This window comes from Corapipo altera, unplaced genomic scaffold (assembly GCF_003945725.1).
Source record: "Corapipo altera isolate COAL_440 unplaced genomic scaffold, ASM394572v1 150, whole genome shotgun sequence".
Classification (NCBI taxonomy): domain Eukaryota; kingdom Metazoa; phylum Chordata; class Aves; order Passeriformes; family Pipridae; genus Corapipo; species Corapipo altera.
The window spans coordinates 1,888,662-1,909,138 of NW_020884941.1; the positions used below are offsets into that span (position 1 = coordinate 1,888,662).

At 40.4% G+C, this 20,477-nt stretch overlaps 1 long non-coding RNA gene across 2 annotated transcripts; it reads left to right on the forward strand.

Annotated features, from left to right (window-relative positions):
• Window positions 1-399: 399 nt before the first annotated feature.
• On the forward strand, window positions 400-20,386 carry LOC113955722. 2 transcript variants are annotated; one of them, XR_003530641.1, is made up of 6 exons: window positions 400-600; window positions 2,497-2,594; window positions 3,025-3,146; window positions 11,159-11,334; window positions 16,294-16,398; window positions 17,732-20,386. It is a non-coding gene; the product is annotated as an uncharacterized LOC113955722 (long non-coding RNA). The 2 variants fall into 2 exon arrangements; XR_003530640.1 differs by having other exon boundaries at window positions 16,294-20,386.
• The last annotated feature ends 91 nt before the right edge of the window (window positions 20,387-20,477 follow it).

Below are 20,477 nucleotides of genomic sequence, written 5' to 3' on the forward strand. Positions count from 1 at the left end.
AATTTTTCATGGCTACTGTGTGATGAATAATGTGTGTATGTAGATCAGCTCAGATGACATACATTTTCTTCACAATGAGAAGGAGACTTCCTGAATGAGAGATTAAAAACTAACTGGATTTTAGCCCCAAAGCTTTGCAGCCAGCAGTTTAGCTCTCACTTCTCAGTCAAAAGTATATTTTTAAAAAAGTAGGTATAAATATTTCTGCAAAGGGATAAGACTTATCCCTGAATTTGGGGCTTTTCTTTGATATTTATCAATGCCTCTTCAACTGATTTACCATTTTTAGATCCCTGAAGAACAGGTAAATATTAGTACCCTGCAGATGATTAACTAAAGGATAGGAATCAAGGCCAGGTGAAATTACTAAATTCTTCTTTGCTTTTTTCTCTTTTCTAATTAATGTCTGACTAGCTCACAGCTATGGAGGTTATATTTCAAAAATATCACTAATACAGATAAATTTGATTATTTGTTTTCACTATTTCTGCAGATGGAGAACTGGAACAGGTTTTAATGCTAAAAAATAGAGGGCTCAGTGCTAGAACTTTGGAATTTCTGACTGGGTCCTTGGCACTCTTGAAACTCTCCAGGCCAGAGGTAATAGAGGATATTCATTATAAGCATATTTTTTTTTAAATGTTAGCCCATTAATTGGTACCCAGCAACTTCTTATATCCAGGTCTTATAAATTTCTTTACAATTCACAGTATAACATTCCAAATCTGTGCTTTTAACAAGTAGAAGTATCTCGTGCTGCTATTTAACACAGTCACCATCCAGCAATCATTTTGTGTTCTACTATATGCCGTGCTTCACAAAAATGTAGAAAAAGGACCTTTTGCATTTGGGGATTACTACTTTGTGGGTGTTGAGCGCTCAGTAAAATGTCACTTATTGCCATGTAGGACATCTGAGCACCTTGGAGGATGGCTCAGACTGTGACAGCTAACACTGGGGTTTTTAATAACGAGCGTGACAGGTATTTTACTGCATGAGTGATTGGAGGGAACAGTGCAGAGGAGATGGGTGTCAGTGCCTCTCCAGGGGTTTGGCAGCAAAGCGGGAATGAAACAGCAGTGGGAAGGACAACTAAGATGTTAATTTGAAGGAAAACAGTGAGTTAAATTGACTTTCAAGGGAGAGGAGAATAAAAGCATTCACTTTACAGTAGCAGGCGAAGAATAAAGAGTGTTATTAGTGAGAGATGTGCTCAAAGGTGGGTAGTCTGGAAGCTGCAGCCAATGAAGGGCTACTTGAGGACATGTCTTAAGTGGTAGTGGATGCTGATAAGGAGACACAGAGAGGTAATTAGATACCTGTTGATGCTAAATGTATTAAATTCCATATGACATTTAAAAGAAGAATGGAAAAGTGATACAGTAGACTTAGAAATTCAGAAAAATTGAGTTACGCCACTGGAATGCAAACAGCACAGCATGGACACTGAAAACAGACTTCCTGTATATTTTATTCAAATCTACTTGATTTTCTATTACATTTGTATCTTTTATTGGCGGTTGGGTTTTTTTCACAGCTGAATTAACAAAGCTTAGATTTTCAAAAGTGATTAATTAATTGGGTGCATTTGTACTTGGGTACCTATCTTGAAACCTCTTTAAAAAGCTGCTTTTCTTGGAAGAAACTCTAATTTTCAGAAATACTAAGTAGCAGGTTTCTTTAGGATGCCTCATGCTAGCCAGCATATATGGAACAATATCTAAAAAGGAGAGAGGAATGCACTAGTGAGTTGGCAAGTTTTTACAGAATTTTTTTAACAGCCCTACAGAAAGTCATCACAGGTAAAATGTGAAGAGGAGTCAAAAGGTGTCCATAAACCAAAAGAGACTGTAAGAAGATTGGACTGCAGGTATGTTACCTGATGGGTTTCTGAATGACAAGGGGAAGCAACTCATCAGAAAAGAGCTGATGCTTTTTTTTTTTTCCTCCTTTTCTTTTTATTCTTTTTCTCCCCAAACAACTGAATTCAGCATTCAGTAAATTCAGATAACATATACATTTTTTTTGCATGGGTGGCAGCATAACCATTTTACTGCTGTGCAAGCAGTATGTACTTTCTGGAAAACACCCCCATAAATCTTGCCTTTGCAAACAGAAGAGATCCTGTGCTCCAGCAGCTCTGTGGAAAAAGCAGTGTTCTGTCTTATTCCGGTAGAATTGTCTCTGTTTCTACCACTGCATTTTTCTGTAGTCTCTGTTTACCATTTCCAGCCAACATTAGATGTGTTCCCTCATTACTCAGCTCTGTGGTGGTTTCCACAGCCCTAAGATCAATATGACAAACCATTCTTACAGTCACACTTTGCTGAAACGTTTTTTTTTTCCTTTGAGCTGGGGTCAAGAGAAATAAATTTTGTACCTGGATAACCCCATCAAGTCTGTAATATTAAGAATGTTTTTTCAGCACCTGTGGAATGTTTCACATTCTGGAAAAGGCACACTGTACATTAATTTAAACCTTGTTATGTCTTACAGTTTGTCGCCAGTGGCTCAGAAGAACTGCAGAGTAAACATGCCTTTCATTAAAGACCGAAAGAGTATAATATCAAGGAAGCAGAGGCCCAGAAGGCAGGGTAAGGGTACAAAACTGGTTTTTAAGCACAGTACATGCTGTATAAACTCAGCACTCTCTATGCAAAGCACTTGGCATGCAAATGTCAAGAAACATTTTATTACACGAGAGCAGAGCAGGCCACTGAAACCTTGCAGCACATTTAGTACATGTCAGAGCAATTTGAAGGCACTATCCTGGAAGGATGTGATGGAATGAAAGATGATAAAACCCCAAATTCAATATCATTTACCATTTTTTGATCCATCAAATTATTTTAAAAATTGAGCTTAAAAGCCCAGCTGTACATTGTATTAAATTTGGATTTTTGCTGAGAGTAAGGAGATCTCAAGATTTTCATGGGCTCACATGTTCTAAGCAACTGAGGTGTTTGCCACAAAATGGTAACCCCAGGATGTTAATTCCGGTTTTCTCTCCTGCTTTATTTGCAGCTGCCATATCAGCTCTTTCATTAAAAGCAAATCTAACTCGTGTGCTGATATGAGGCAAAAGTTCCAGCAGAACATGAAGAAACAGCTTGTTCTTTATGTGACACCCTCGTGAGCCTTGAGAGGTAGGAAAAGACTCTTTTCCTGTGTACTCTTAAAACACAACCCACCTTACTGCTGACCAGATTTAGGACTTGTCTTCAGGCCCTTTAAAGATGCATTTATTTATTTTGGCATTCAAATAAGAATAGAGGGATGATGATAGACAATTTTGTGACTGCATACAAAAATATATTACAGGTTAAATATTTGCAGCGGTGTTTTGGAATATTTCTGAGCCATCCTTCTGGAAATATACATCGAATATATTTACTTTGGGCATTGTAGTCCTTTTCACCCCAAAAATCGGATAATAAATTCAGTCCACACACACTCTGTATGGCTGTTTTGCATTTTCAGTTCAGAGATCACTGCTCTGTTCTTCAGCATTGCTTTGACTCTTCTCACTGTAACAGTTGCAATGTCCTCTCTCAAGGCCTTTTCCCAGATCACTGACATCTCTGCCTTGTTGACCAGCTGAAGCCTTGTCATCCTTTTCCTCTCACCCAGAAACATTCATCTGCGATCTTTGTCCAAATTCTCTTGTCTCAGTAGGCACCAGCCCTGAGATCCTTCTTTACTTTGCTCTTCTGAAGGGTGTTGGAGGCACAGTTTTCTTTCCCCCTCCCACTTCCTCTTTCCATTCTTCTGCTCCATTTTGTACTGAGATTTTTGTCCCCAGAACTTCCCTTGTCTGCAGCCAGGTCCTTGTTTTCTTCCCTGAGCAGCTGCTGTTCCTGCACAAGGAACTAATCAGTCCAGCATCCTGCAGCATGGAAGGACAAGCTGGATGGAAAGTTACTGTTGCAGCTATTTTAGTATTCTCCATACAGCCACACAAGCACATATCCTATTTGATCAGCATTTGGAGATGAAACCTCAGATTGGCAGGATATAGAATAAGTAATTTATTGGAAAGAAAAGCAGATGTTGTTTTTGTTATAACCCAGCAACACTTTTTGTAGCAATGCACACATGAACCCAATCTCTGGGTCAAAATTCTAGCTCAGGTCACCCTATTCCATCTCTCTTCTGTTGTACTTTAATTAATATTTTACCCTGAATCACTGTACAGTATTCTGTTTGGTTTTAAGCAATAGATACCTGATAGAAAGTGGAGGTCGAATTTCAGTTTAAATCAAACTTCAGTTTGATTCTGAAGGTTTTCTTACCTACAGCTTAGAGTTGATATAAAATGTAAACATTTTTAATGTGTTTGTAGAAATATGAATGTATATAGAACACTGCAAAAGCAAAAACTGGTATGAGTGTCCACAGACTGAACATACAACATGTTCTTCACATTCATGGTTTTCTGCCTTCCTTGCTGTCTTCCTTGTTAATTATGCAGCAGTATGATCATGCTTAAAACACAACTTTAGCTTTTAAGTTGGGGTTTTTTTTGTAGAAAGCAGGAAGAGCAACATTGTCAGAAATACCAGGCTCTGAAACAACTGAAGTATTTTGGGAGAGACACGGAAAGAATAAGACAGCTGGGCATGAGATGGTGAAGGTGGACTAAACTGGTAAGGAGGCAGAACCCCTCACTGCTTTGGCTTTGCCAACACAGTTTAACATGTACAGCTCTCCGTGCCAGCCCTGTTCTGCCAAGTGCTGTCTGTGAAGGGTACGGAGCTGAAATCTGTGTTTCCGTTTTAACGAGGCTGGTCACCCCCCTCGTGGAGACACAAAGTCATGGCAGAGCCGTTGCTTTCCCCACAGCACTTGTTTCATTTACAGTAAGGCTGGTTTTTCCATGCTCTTGCAAACTCTGCATGCCAAGAAAGCTGAATCACAGAGGAACACTTTGCTAGTATGTGCTGTCAGTCGAGTTGTCTTGGCTCTCTCATGAAGTGAGAAAAAAGAAACAAACAAATATGTGATGTAAGAGTACACTGAACAGAGCTTCCCTTTTCAAAATATCTCAGTGCATGGATGGATTATAAAAGGCCTGGGTGGGACACAATTACAGTTACCTGGAAAATCTAACGAGTGATAATAAGGATTTGACTCTACAGCCACACCAACAGGATACTACTGAGTGTGGAACTGGCCCTGCTGAAGATGAGAACCACGTGTTTCTTTTTTTACTGGCTTAAGGAGGAAATTTCTCACCCCTTTCCTGCTGTCCCAGTAACATGTATCCTAAACTGGAGGGAGGCAGCTCTTGCTGATGATGTGCTGCCAAATCCTCAGCCTTCGCAATGAAAGCCACAGCACACCCCAGTCAGGCACAGTCTAGAAAGGTTTGGAACATCAGTCTCCAGGGCTGTCAAAGCAGCACTGCAGAATTTAGACAGAACATTTAAAAAATGGCAGTCTTTTCATAAGAATTTTATTTTTATTGTAACGTGTAATTCTCCTCCTGTATCTCTATATTCAGAGTGAAATGGTAAAGGCTGCACATTACAGTGCACTTACATCAATGAGATTTATGTCAGCACATAGAGAGAGGAGAATGATGATAGCACAGGGAAAAGGCATATTAAGAAGAATCAGAAAGTGTGTCAGATCAGGCACTGATTGCATTGGAAAATCCACAGAGGCTAAACAAAATAAATAGAGAAAATATGAAGAGGACAAATGTGTAGCAAAATGGAAGCATTTGTTGGGATTTTATTATTTCCTTTCATACCCAAGTTTGTCATCCAAAATTTGATGAATAATGAAGAAGCCCTTATTTCAATGCCCAGCAAAGGGAATTGGTGCTCGAGTCCAATAAAGTAAAGCTCTTTCACATTATTCGTATTAAAGGTCCCTTCCAACCCAAACCATTCTATGATTCACTCGAAATTACGTTGAGTAGTGCATTCCCCAAAGAGCCATTTTTTCTGTGGAAGTTATGGAAATGGTGAAGTGGCAGAAATGCCAGACAAATCCAGAGTTATTAATCAGATATTCGTTTGTTCCCAAAGGCTTCTCTTTTATTGCTGTTCTTCTTTCTGCTAAAGGTTTCCTGTATTGCTTGCCAGACTCACTCAGTCTGTGAAGAGTGACTATTTTGTACAGAAAATCTTAAAGAAACTGGAAAAATATGGCAAAAATCCTGACTTGAAAATTTACCAGGCACATTTCTTAAGGTTCTGGCTGATGTACACATGTGGGGAGCTGTGTGATGAAGGTGGGCAGAGCAAGGCACCTGTGGGTAAAATTCCTGCACTTGGAAAGTTACCAGGTGAAATCATTTAGGATCTCACTAAATGAAGATGCTACTATTCGTTTTTTTTACAAGACACTTTGAACTCTTCAAGAGAAAGATGTTATGACAACCATTGGTTTATTAATCAGTATCATTTTATTATTATGTCATTGTCGATTTATTTACTGCCTCAGTGAAAGTGACACCTGTCATAAATTGTTAGGACACTTGAAGTGAAGCATTAACTTGTGCTCTGAAAAGGCCTGTCCTTCCCAATAGTTACATCCATGAGCCATTTAGGTTATGAATTATGTCCCTGATCCAGGAACTCTGCAGAAATGTTTGTTTTGCTTCAGCAACACTAAAAAAACCCAACACCTACCTCTCAAGATCTTGAGCTGGGCTGAACTCTTGTAGTTCTGGAAGAAACTGGCAGATGAGGAAGGACATAAGGAAGGCAAGAGAACCCCTTCCAACTCAGAATATTCTGTGACTCTGTGACATTAGCCTTATATGCCTCTGTGTAGTGTGAGCAGGTAACTAACTTACCAAAATGGCAACGATGCCACCTTGTGTTTTGTGTTCTCATCTCAGTTATTCCTCTGATCTGCAAGACCAAGAGAAATCTCTCAGAGGCAGCAGGTTATTCTGCATTTTACACATATCAAGTATTATCTTGCCTTACAAATCAAAGGTTTAGCACCCAACATGTCGAGATCAGGGTATCTGTACTGTCTTGATGTTTTATAAAAATAAGAATTTTGTCTTGTGCCCTAATTTGCATAGTGAGAGGCAGCCTTGCTTTAATGTTCATTAGAAAAGTCTCAGTTGCTTGCTGGGTTTAGATCTATTTCTTTGCTATTTCCTTTGCATTTTGATCCTTCATATTTGTGCAACAGTAACAGAGGAAAAACATGTGAGCATACCTGAATCTCCTGTCCATTTCTTTATACACTCTTCAAAAATAACCACAGAGGAAGGAGGACCTTGGTGCTCCTTCTGACAGGAACAGATGAAAGAAAGTGTGTTTTAGGAGAAGGAGCAGTATCACTGAATATGATCTGGCTGAGATTCCAGATGAAGTTCTTATTTAACTCCAAGTTGTTTTAATGTAGGTGCCTTGATGGTAGGTAGAAGACAGATGCAAGTTTAAAACACAAAGACTTGACTTGGAAGGAATCAGGATATAAATTGCAATGAAAATTGTAGGATTTTCCTTTTAGTTCATTTTTGCAGCACAAAGCACTACACTGTTTGCAAAAACCATTATATTTGGTCTGTTGCCACAATGGTCAAATTTTCCCACATGTTATCTCTCTCTTACACATAAATCAAAAGCTCAGGAAAGAACCTTTTTTTGTTTCAGTTTGTACATGAAAGTACCATGCAGGTGCCAGCAGAGGTTTTCAGTGAGTGGTTTCAGATGAGTAGCTTCCCTCTGTGCACAGTCCTTCACCTCTTAATCACAGGTCAGGTAATTTCTTGAGACATTCCTCTAACAATACCTACACTATAACAAGCATCTACTCAGCACAGATATACTGATTTCCATGTCTAAATAGCATTGCCTCTATCTGCTCTTCATTTTAGATCTCCTTTATGAAAAATAGCCCAAGCACAGGGTAGTTTTAAGCTTTAAGACAAATTTTTTTTTTTTTGCATTCTTTCTATTTTAATTCAGATATTTTATTTTTGCATTGAGTTTATCCTGTAGTTACTGTATGATTATGGATTAATTCTTGCCTTATTAAAATCAGTACTGAAAAGCCAAGCATCCTTAGACACATTTCTCAGGTTTCCAGCTGAAGATAAGTTTTCCCCTCATTACCTCAGCATATGTTTGCCATTACTGTGCAGAGTAAGACAGTAGAATGACACCCCTGAACTCACAGACAGTGATAAATGTGTGATGTTTGTGAACCTGTCTGGGCTCAGCCATGTATTTCCTGGTGGGTCACAATTGCTGGGTGATGGAATTGGTGACCCGGTGACCTTCTAAGCTGATGATCTTACTGAGCTGCTTCCCTGCCTGTCAAAGCTTCCAGAGGACCCACTGGGGAGAAATGCTGTTGATCCTTCAGCCAGAATAAGGGGAAACAATGCCAGCTTAGGGTCCAGGTGGGTAGAGTGCCCACTGATGTGTAATATGTTATTGATTAATGGCCTTATTTTGTCTCCTCTCAATATCAAGAGGTAATTGTTTTTAATTAAAAAAGACCCAGATTTCTTTGACTTACAGACATAAGAAAAAAGTAAGCTCTTAAAGTTCTGTTGTGCTCCTGCTTTTCTCATTCTATCTGTGGCAGTGATAAGTTAGCATTTGTACAAGTAATAAAGCCATATTTTCCTCTCTCCATGCTTTTCTTGTCCTCCATCTCAAAATCCAGTGAAAAACTTCTCTCCAAAAGCTCCGGAGGGCTGACCTAGTGCCCAGAGAAATAAGTGGCAGTGCTTCTGCCAGAGGAGCAGGATGATGTCTTGTTCTGACCTCGGAGACCTCAAGTGCACTGTTCACTGTATTCTTCCGTTTCTTTTAGCTTCCTGGCAGCCCTCTGTGGGTTTTGAGAGACTCCAGTTCTCCAGTTCTTTTGGGATCATATCACCAGGATCTGAGTCAAGTTTCATTGTCAGTGCTGTTGTGTTACCCTGTGGCAAACAAAAAGAAAACTTAGCAGCTCGGGAGCTCCTGGTGGAACTGTGGTTACACAGCTTGGAACCTTCATCTTGGTCCTTCCTCCCTCTGTGGAACTGCAGAGAGAAGGTTGTGAAATTTCCTTCCATCCAAGAAACAGGAACAAAGGGGTTTGTCCTCAGCTGGAGTGCATGAGCCATGAAGCCAAAATCCAAACTTTATACCAGCCAAACATGTGACCTAATGTGTCTGCCTTCATGTAAGAGGAGATGATTGTGCTAAATGTAATTAGCTAATGTCTGAGCAGCTCTTTGAGCTCCCAAAGCAGGATGCCAGTGTGAATGTTAGGAGTCTCTAACGTTTTCATGGGATTATGAAATATCTTATGTATGCTTTTGTTTTATGATGGCTCTTGTCTCTCCTATTGCCACCAAGTAACAACGGGTTTCTCCTCTAAGAAGAAAATAGATCGTCTTTTTTTTTTTTTCTCCAGCATCAGCTTAATGAAAAAAATTCTACTTCTTTTATTCTGAGGTGGCAAAGAGCCCCTCTGGAGAAAAATAGCAGCTTTCCTTTTCCTGCTTCCTGACAAACAGTTTCCTCAGGCAAGATCCTCAGCCCTGCTCAAGTCTTTGTCTGCCAACTTAAAGGGCTAAAACAAAACAAAGAGGTGTTAGGTCCATACTGAGGTAAAAGAGGACTTGAGGTTTTTAAACTTCTGAGGTTTCTCTTCTGCAGATATCTTGGATTCTCCCAGATACTTCCACAAACAATCTCACAGTCTCAGACTTGCTGCTTCAATAGACCCTTGCAGGGTAGGTTCAGAGTAACCCATTTAATACACGGAGATGAGTGCACCAAGAGTCCAGGCAACTTGCTGAAGGTCTCCAGAGTGTGTGGTAGAGCTGCTTGGACCAGTGTTCTCTCTGCTCATCCTCCCATTCTGTTCTGGTCCTCTAAATTTCAGCTAATGGGCCAGTCATTCACAAATGTATTAGCCAAAACAAGCCACACAAGCTTGGGTTGGTCACTTGCTTGATGCTCTGGAATGGATGTCTGGGGGATTCAGACACTGAACTCAGAGACTCCTGATCCTGTTTCCTGCTGCCTGATGTGTTCCCAGTGCCATCCAAGCCCCACACGCCTCAGGTGAAGCTAAGAACATTTTGCTGGGTGTCACTGGTAGCAGGGCAGAAATTTATGGTTGCTTCAGAATTGCTTGGATATTAGGCTGGAAATTGTTACAGGAAGACTCGTCAATTAGAAGAGTAAGTAATGCCTCTTTCACCATTCACCCTTCCCTTCTGCTTCACAGTGGTTCTGGAATTGCCATCTCCACTCTCTTCTTGTAGGAAAGCTTTCACCATGGTGGAAAAGAAGCCAATCATCCTATTATATCAACAACAATAGTCCCACTCTGTTTTATATTGGACGTAAAAAGCAGCATCTTATAAATAGGGATTATAAAATAAACATCTCTGTCTTTCTTGGAAATAGGCTGTTTTATTGTAAAGAAATGTCACACTCATTGTAGGGGTATTCAGAAATTGAGATACACATTCCCAATTGGAATTTCAGCTTTACATATCACCCTTTGATTCTTCTGTCCTGTAAATTAAGACCACACCAGCATGATAAAGAGATGAAATTATATTTAGCCTTGCACACTAATAACAGCAATTCTTTCTGCTAAGTTTTGATAAATACCACTCTTGTAGCATTGCAGAAGATAAAAAAACAGCCTAACAAAACCCAGGATATTTGGGATAAGCTCCAGCTTCTATCAAGGTCAGTGGAAAGATTGTTATCAACCCTGCTGAGTGTTGATGACTGTAAAATCAGAATAGGTTGTTATTACAAGTGCCATGGCTGATCTTGTGACCAGCAAAATAAGAGTCCAATTCCCAGTAGGAAAACTGACCAACCACCAAAAGAAAGTGGTCAAAGAGAGAAAAAGATGTGACCAAACATAGCTGGGAAGAATTCTCAGATGCCTCAACCTTAATTTCCCTAATTTTGGATCATAAACAGCTGATCACAAGAAGCTGAGAGGACATACTAGGGCCTGAAGCACCCTGAAATCACCCTTTTTAATCATCTGTCACTGGCCAACATCAAAAAAGGGATGTAGATGCATTTTAGGCTACCTGATGTTTGTGTTTCATGACAAAATTGGAGAGGGAAGGAAAAGTTGAAATGACTGAGTAACAGTCCAACAAACCAGTGTCATTGTAGCGTGTTTGAAGTTGTATTTCTCTGTTCATCAGGGTAACAGGAAGCAGAGAGGATGTTCATTCAGGAGCCCTCTCAACAGTGAGAGCAAGGAATGCTCTTTTATGCCATGTCAGGAGGGCAGGGACACAGCAGCATTCAGCCCATTGAACCAGCCTCTGAGTTCCATGTTCTGAGGGACCACCACAGCCCACTGGGACTCTCTTTGGTGGTAAGTGGCCATTTTCATACTGAAGTGGGTTAAAAGTCAGATCCTAGATTATTCTGCAGCCAAGAAGGGAATTAAAGGGCGTATTCTGAAATAAAGGCTGTATTCCACTGGAAGCACAGCAAACTCAAAACTAACTCCTTCCCATCAGAACATGCCTTCCAGAGGAGCTGGCATGCTCCAGCTACACAGATCTCCTGCAGGCTTTTGACTGATGACTGCATCAGCCCCACACAATAGAATCCTTTTTAGTGGTGTCACTCCTGATTAACAATGTCAGTTCTCAAGATTCTGATTTTCTGTTGTTGAACTAGACTTCTGCAGTGCACTTCACAGGGGCAAGATTAGACCCTGAAGTAGGGGAAGGCTGAAAAAAAGCCTTTTCTTCTTGTTGACATATCTTTCCCTTCTTTTACCTGGCAAATGGTTGTTTCTTTTCCACATGATTTATATGGTTTTTTATTAGGGTGGCTGTATTTTAGTACACTACATTGTAAATTACACCCAAGTATATATGATGGATTTAGTCATTGTGCTATAAATTGTGGTGAATTTTTAAAAGAACATGTCATGGTTGACACAACTACAACATCTGATTTATTTCTAGTGCCAGATTACTATAACGGTCATCAAAACATTGTCTTGCACAGAGAGTTCATTAGAACATTTCTCAATATTCTAGCAAATGTTTGCCTTTCAAAGGCTGCTGTTTTCTACCTGTGGTTCTTCAAACCATGTTTACAAAGTAGGGCAGGTTGCAGATAAAGGAAATATGTGTATTCTGTAATGAAAACTTTGCATAAAAAGTGTGGAGGGAAGATTGCAATGTCTAACTGTTCCATTTGTTGTAGGAAAAGAGGGGAAACTGTGTCCCATATAATCTGAGTGGCTGAGATAAAAATGACAAAAAAGCAAGCTTTTGCTCCTGTAAAAAAAAAAATAGACTTGATTACTGCAGGCTTATAAAAAGAATCCAGGACATGAGCAGGGAACTTTTTTAAAAGCCCTCTCCAAATTCCACAACAAATTTTCTCATGCACAAAGTGTAAAAAGAAAACACTGGAATTATTAAACAACACAAAGTAGAATATTTGGATATTTATCAGTCTGACATGCTGGTGTCTGTTCTGCAGCTTGTCCTGGTGTCACAGGACAAAAGTGGACACTGAGTATATACATTTGAACAGTTATTTTAGGACTGTGATAAATGTAATGTATCAGTTAGGAAAAACAATTCTATCCTGTTATGTTTACCAGCAGGTTATTTCCTGCTGGGTTTCTATCCCAGAAACAGAGTCTCAGTTCCTTTGTCCTCACTAAATGATCTCCTGAAGTAACAGTAACCTGAGTCCCAGGCCATGTTCACCAGTGCACTCTTAGCCACTGCAACTGCATTGAAAAAAAGCTGGATTTTGGATCAGTCAGATCCAAATTTGATGACTGTTCTAATTACTGTATTTGGGAATCCTTAATGAAAGAAGAGTACATATGTATATGTGTGAGAGAAGGAAAGATGGTCCCTTTGGGATGGTACACAATGGGAAAGTGCTAAGTGTATTAAATATTCATAGAACAATTAGTATTCAGCTTATCCCACAAGTTCAGATCTGAGACCAGATCCAGATCTTCCCTAATGGTGCATTTAACCTTTTGGTTCAAGCCTTATCCTGCCAGTAAGTAACATAACTGACCTCATCCAGCCCCAGAACATGCACAACCATGGCTGTTTTCCTGTTATTTGTATTGTGGGAAACTGGAGCTGATCCAGAGAAGTCCATGAAGAGATTCCAGACTGACTGTGGAGTGAGAACTAATTGAATTCATTGTCTGCACCAAATACCTTTATTAATAGAATATGAAATAATCTTAAATAATCCCAAAATGTTTTCATAAGCACTTGAATTTATGAAAAATATTCAAACCAGCAATTTTCAGTTATTTGCTAGTACAGATTAGTTTGTAATTTCTTTGATAATACAAATACTAAAGTTGGCAAAATTGTTCAAATTCTTAAACTAACAAATTTGTTACAAAGGTTTTCAGGAACTCCTAGAAAATAAATGTTCACTAGTATTTCCAAAAGGCTGAATTTACAGCATTGCACTGCACAGCCATGTCTGAAATGAATTTTCATAGCAAGAAATCTGAAAAATGAGATGTCCACTTTAAAAGAAAGATATAAACAAGAAGGGACCTGCTATTAAACCCCCTGGTAGTAACTCTCCACTTGGATTCTAAAGGAAATTTAACTGAGCTGAGCTCTATTTTCAGAGTGTTAAACTGAGGTAAGATAAATCCTGCTATTTTAGTGCTACCAAGGACTGCTACAACAGCCTGTCTTGCCAGTCACCAGGAGGAAAACTTCCAAGAACATGAACTCATTTGCAGGGAAATGGAACACTGAGATAAAACAAGGGCTCCTCACAGCCCAGCACAGATCACCCACGGCACTGAGCAGATGCCCATTGCTGTCTGAGCTGCTGTAACAGATCCTTTGATGTTGATATATGACTAAATCAGACAGGTCAGAAGCCAGGAGACAGAATGGAAAAGGACAGACCATGGAAAACACACAAGGACATCTTCCCATGTGTTTGAACACTAGCAGGCTTGCACAATCGACTTGTTTATTGGCTTCAAATTAGGGTAGTATTTTAGAAGGTTATCAGTGAATGAAAATCTCAAGACTGTGAAAGAAACTTTCATTTTTATCTGAACATTGCCCCGTTCACATATTTATTTCCCATGAATAATTTACCAAAGTTAACAGCTCATCACGGATCTTTGATGTTTCCAAAGCCACAGCCCACAGCTGTAGTCTCCAATGAAAAATGGGAGTATACAGCTGCAAGGGTAAATTTGCAAAGTTATGTCTAAGCTAAGGAAGGCATTTCTCTCACAATACCTATTACAGCAGGAGTGTACACTGATCCCAGTGGGAGACTAATGCATCAGCCCCACAGACACTGCTGACTCACAAATGCTCACAGAAATACAATAGCAAAAACAGTCCTGATCCAGAATTCTTAAGGAAGGGAACGTGCATCCTTTCAGTCATTACACTTTCTACTATTTAATATGCCACATATTAAACTCTGTCCACTTCAAAAGCAGGAACAATGAGCCATGCCCCTGCTGTGCCCTAACAAGTTCTATTCTAGAAGAAATGACAGTGATAGGAACAGATTTAGGGAAGGGTCTAAATTAATTCTTGAAGTTTGACGTAATGCAAATATATTCAAGTTGGCAAAAAGAAAAAAAAAAGCCAACATGAATTTAGCCTTTGATTCCTGAATGTTCTCATTTATTTATGGCAGAGAGTTAAAGGGCAGATATTGACCCTTATCTGTTTCTCATGGGAAAGAAATAATTTTGGTACAAGTAATCTCTGTCTTCTTTATAAGTCCACCCACTACTGCGCCTTTCATAAGAAATCAACATCCAAATTATTCTTGTAACTTCTTGACTACAGTTTTCAGTTAAATAATACAGCAGCTCCCTGTCTTGGGAAAAGTATAACTGTCAGGATATTGAAAATGTATTGAAGACAGTAAACTGAACCTATCTGATTCAATCTCATAAGTGAATAACATCTTTGCTGGGCTATCACTGATTCAACTGGAATTTAAGAGCCATCAAATAAGCTTAGTTTTTGTCTCCTGTATAAAGGGATTTTAGTTTGTCGTTATCCAGCACTGCCTGAATGGAATTTATGAACATTCTGTGATATTGTCAATAGACAAACTTACTCCAGAGCTAGGAACAACTGTCTTTGTGACAGGTTATTGCAACTGTTTCTTTTGCATAATGTTGACAAATAGTTTGATCCAAATATTCATTTTGAATCCCTAAATGAGAGGTAGAGTAAGCAGACCCAGGTAGCTTCCCAAATTCCTCTCTTCTCGTTTCTTTTGATGCTAAAGTAAGTTTAATGCTAAACTAAAGTAAGTTTAGTTTACACATGCATTTACCAATTGCTTCTATCTACAAGCTCCACTATATAAATAACATAATCACCTGAACAGCAGCTGAAAGATACCAAAATATCTAAAATCAAAAGCATAATGGCTGTTTCCCAAAACCTGCCAGTAAACCTCCATGGTACAGCTGTGTTGGGATCAACACAATGAATTAGAATAGGTTTCTTTTTGCACTTCTTGAACCTATAACAGTCCTGCATTCCTTAGTAGTGCTTAGTCCTTTGCTGTACCTGTTCTGGTCATTAACATAATCTCCATTTTTATCCAGATTTTATGTTGGTCAGTAGTAGTATTTTCACTGCCACCCCACTGAGGCTACTTCTTTATTCCTTATTGTGAGTTACTTTATTCCTTATTCTGAGGCCAGGGCAGAATGTTACACTCACATAAACATTCTGTATTTGTAATAAGAAGTTTCCTAGGAGCCAACCAAATAAGATTAAACAGGATTATCTGAACATCAATAACAACCAGGGCAGCTCTTCTCTTATATCTCACCCCATTCAGGATTCTCTGTAGCTTCTATTCAACTCTAACTGCAATAGAGGATCAAAAATATGGCTTCTCTCTCACCAGTAAGCACCAGGTACAGAGTTCTGTTCCAAAACTCGAAAACCCCAATCCGTGGAAGTATTTGGATTTAAGGTGTCAAAAAAAAGGAGAGCATAGAATGTTTTCTGCAGCTGAAGTTCAGGCACAAGTAAAAAAGACAGTTCACCTCAGTTCACTATAAATAGAGACTTCTAAGCAAAGACCTATCTGTGGAAAGCAAATTTGGACACCAAAATGTACAGAATAAAGGACTGATTTAGCAGTAGACCTGCAAAGACGAAAAGCTAGAGACAGTGGTTCATTTGGCACTGCTGCCTGGGAATAGACAGGGAGTCATTTCCCTCCAGTAGCTGCTTGGGTGACACAGATTTCTTCATAACTTCATAACACCAAGAACCAATAATGCAAGTCTGTCTTTGTTCCTTCATAGTCACAATCTCCAGCTCTGTGTCACTGAATGGCCTGACAATCATGAGGATGAACAGCCAGCAGAGGAAGGATGTTCCTACACACTTGTTAAGACCAGAATGACCAGGTAAAAAATTGTCTTTGAAAAGAGAAGGGTGGATTAGTTTTCCCCCGTAGAAGAATACTTCTGTAGAAACACTTATGTAAACAAGCTGAAATACTACTTTTTGGAATATGGGAGGCCTCCTCTTGTGTCCAGGTGATTCCTCTTTTGAGGAAAGGGAAGACTCAGAACACTGAACTATGTAACAGCAGTAGCAGTGCTGCTGTGTAAACATAGTTTAATACCCACGGGCTTCCTTGTTCCATTTGCAAAACAGAGATGGATTTTACTATCATGACATAGTGTGATGAAGTATATGAAGAACTTTAAATTACTGTGCAATGGATGCAGTATGAAAATATTAGACATTGAATTACTTCATTTCCAGTTCATAGTTTTCTCTTCCCTTGGTGTTACAAGGTAGTGAGGTTTGCTGAGGTTTGCATGGCTAAATCCTGGAAGATGCTTGAGAGGATTTTTTTCTTTGGTTAAGTAGAACTCAGTTTGGAGCTTGACATGGCCATTGACTGTTACTGTGACCTCCTTCCCTCAAAGTGGTGTTTAATTCTAAGTGGAGAAAAGTTCCTGTGAATACCTTATCTGCTGTATTCAAAAAGGTTTGAGTCCATGATCTAGCCAGAGAACAAACTGTTTTTGGGAAAAGCATGAAAGTGTTGCTCACAGGTCTCCTTTGCTATTTCTATAATCCTTTTTTTCTGCTTAATAATCCAGAAGGGTTGGAAACAGAAGAGATAATAGTCTGTTGTGTGGCCATACTGAGAAATCATAGGTAATTTGTTTTACAAAGACATTATTTGCACTCCTGACAAGTTAGTATTCCTCCATTGGGCACACTGCACTCATTTAAAAATTTTCAGTTACTCTTTATTTATTTTTTTTTCCCTAAGAGTAATTGGGAAAGACCAGTGTGCTCATTTTTGCCATAGAGAGAACATCATCTGAAATTAGGTTTGTTGAGTGCCACCAGCTCTGCTGTATAGTGATTGACTGTGCTAGTCAAACACAGCCCTATGTAAGGCCAGTTTGGGGACACGTTGCCACATGAACTGGGATCTGGAAATGCTTCCCTCACCCTGCACTGAGCTGGGAAAGCTGAGCCCATCTGACCAGTCTCTCAGGCCAGTACAAGGTCCCATCAGCTCCTTCTGGCACAACTCTACCCATGAGAAAAGTTTATAGTGCTCAGGATTTGCAGAAACTCTGCTCTTAGTGCTGTGGAGAACCAGTGAGGAAACTCCTCGTACCATGTTGTGTAGACGTACATGTTAGTCCCAAACAACCTCTGAGCATTAAACTACCATTTTTGATCTTTATGTGGACTTTGACTTGTGTGCAGACACTGGAACTTCTTCCCAGAACTGCTGTGGGCCTTTGAGGAGAGTCCTACCAGCAATACAGCAAAGTGTGATGGAGAGACCATGTTCTGCCTTGCGAGGAATCCTGCTGTCAAGCCATAGCACTCTCTGAAATCAGGGGAAGAAGGCCTTTAAAAAAATATGTATCTTGAATCTGTCACGTCTCCAGCCCATCTGCTTTGCCCATCATGGCAGTAATTTATCCAGCATTTTGCCTTACTCACATTCCTTGGAAAATCACTTCTCCGTGCAGAGTGATCAGTTTCTTTTTCAGGGCTGTAAGCGGGAATATTGGTACTCTGACTCATTCTCTTGGAGGGCTATTTTTATGATTGTTCATGGAACTACATCTTAAAACTCTCAGTTCGTGCTCTTAGATGATTTTCACAGCTTTCTGCTGAGTCGTCTCAGCACAATGGTTTTCCCCTCTAAAGTTAGAGACTTTCTGAGGTTCTCGGGGATGTAACTACTCTCCATCCCTGCAGCTTGTAAAACCAAACTATTGGCTGAGTACCTCCTCCTTTTTCTTCACCTCAGTAAGTGGCTCCAAGTCAGTGCTATTTAAAATTTAATCAGTCTTGTCCTAACAGGATATACTTCTTGGATTTTAACCTATCTTTTACATAAACCACTAAATTCAGCTACACTAACTGCCTCGTGACAGAACCTTTATCTCCAGAACCTCTTAATGAGCTCTCATTAGCACAAATTGCCCCTCAATCTCTCACCACTTCCTATCTCCTGCTTTCTTTGCAATCCATTAGCATCCGTTAGCAGCCTCATTTGAACAATTAAACTTTATTGTTTCCAGAAACACACAAGGACCCCCAAGTTCTTCTATTAGGTCTGTGTCTCAGGGACCTGGGAAGGGAGTCACATGGTCCAACTTAACAGAGGCCAAATTCTACCTACAGTTCATTATCCTCAGGGAAAAATTTACTGCAGGTTGTTGATGTGACTGGTAACTCTGGATCACCCTATAAAGGCACTTAAACTAAACGTCTGATGTTAGAGTGCAAGAATCTCCATCCTTTCCTCACACCCGAGGTTCAAGTCTCCCTGGCTAATCTCTGCACAGAACTGTGCCTTCTCCGTGGCGTTGATTTGCCACGGGTTTTTCTTGTGCTTGTTTATGTTCACCACTAATGGCTCAAACTTCCCTAAGTGAGCTGGATGTTCTCATTGGTTCTCATTTGCCTGTGAGTGTTTCAACTACCAGCAGGCAAACTCAAACTCTAAGCCATGACAATGGTCCCCTGAAACTGTGCTCGTGGATTAAAGGCTTGAGTGGCCCTGGAAGCTGATCCCTTCCAAAGGGATGGAGTCCATGGACTCTTAACAGTAATTGTATGGTGTGATGTGGACTGTATTTTCTGAGCTTGTCTGCTGACTGTGTTTAAAGCCCCTTGAGAAGAAACAGATCAGAGGTTTTACAGCTACACAGAGCTTGTGCTCGAACACTAATGGCTACGTTGGCAAGCAGAAGGGACTTGGTATTTCTTACTCTTTCCTAAAGATACACCATCTTTTCTTTTGACACTTTGATAGATCAGCAGATTCTCATTCCATGTTATATTCCAGGCATGCAGCTGAGTGATGATTAATGTGTATGAAAGGGAAAATACTGCACCTTTATTTCTTATGTCTTCACTGTGTTACATTATATCTTGTTGGATGACATCTGGAACTGGGAAACGTGGCTCCATTCAAGTCAATGGCAAAGCTTCCAGTGACAGAAGTGTCTCATTCATAAAGCTGTAAGCACATCTTACTATTTTTTTGTAACTTTCATTAATTAAATGTTCTCAAGAGGAGTCAGACAGAGCAAAATCTCACCTTCAGCCTTCATCTAATCAGAACTCTCCATTTTGCTGAAGCTCCACGCAGGTATGAAGTCTTTTTTCTAATATCACATGGCAGAAACAGAGCCTGTTCCTTTCTAAGTGCAGGCAGCCATAGTTTTTCTCACCAACTTGAAAACCATGAGGGAAGCAGATCTTTTTTTACTTGTTTTGTGGTTGTTAGGGAATCTTTTCCCCAAATATTAGTGTTTGGAAATAATATTAATTTCTTTGCTCCTTCTTGTGCATCCCCCAAAGTGGATTTCACCTTACAGGTGTTACGTTCAGTAAGGACTGAATCACTTGCTAGAAATTGGCCATAATCCTTTCGGTTCGTTACTTTTTGCTAATCTTCAAAGCTTTTCCTAGGTTTAACAAGTCGCTGGAGTTATAGGAGATGGCGAATTCATCCCAGACCCGAGGAAATGCCCTTTCAGGCTTTACCCCACTTGCTGACGCAGCTCAGACATGGGAAACGCGAGTTTAAGAACGCGGCGGAGTTCTTAAACTCCGGGGCGAGGGGAGGGGGAGAGACTTCTTAAACTCTTCACAGGGGTCATGCAAACTGGCATAAAGTCTTTTAACAGCAAAAAGTTCCAAAAACTCCGGAACAACCGCAGGCTTTGCGCTCCTCCGGCCACCGGGGAGCTCCCGGGGCGGGGCAGGGACAGCCCGGGGCTCCCCCGCCCCGCCGCAGCCGGGACGCGGCGCTGGGAACTCTCGACGGCTGCTGCTCGGAGTTGGTGTTTTTGCGATCCCCGCCGTGAACTTCGCTCACGAGTTGAAAGCTCCCGCGGCCCCCGCGCCCCGCCCGGCCCCGTCCCGGGGCGGCTCCCTTGGCTCGGCGCCGCGCCGGGTCCCGCCTGCCCGGAGCGCGGCGCTGGGC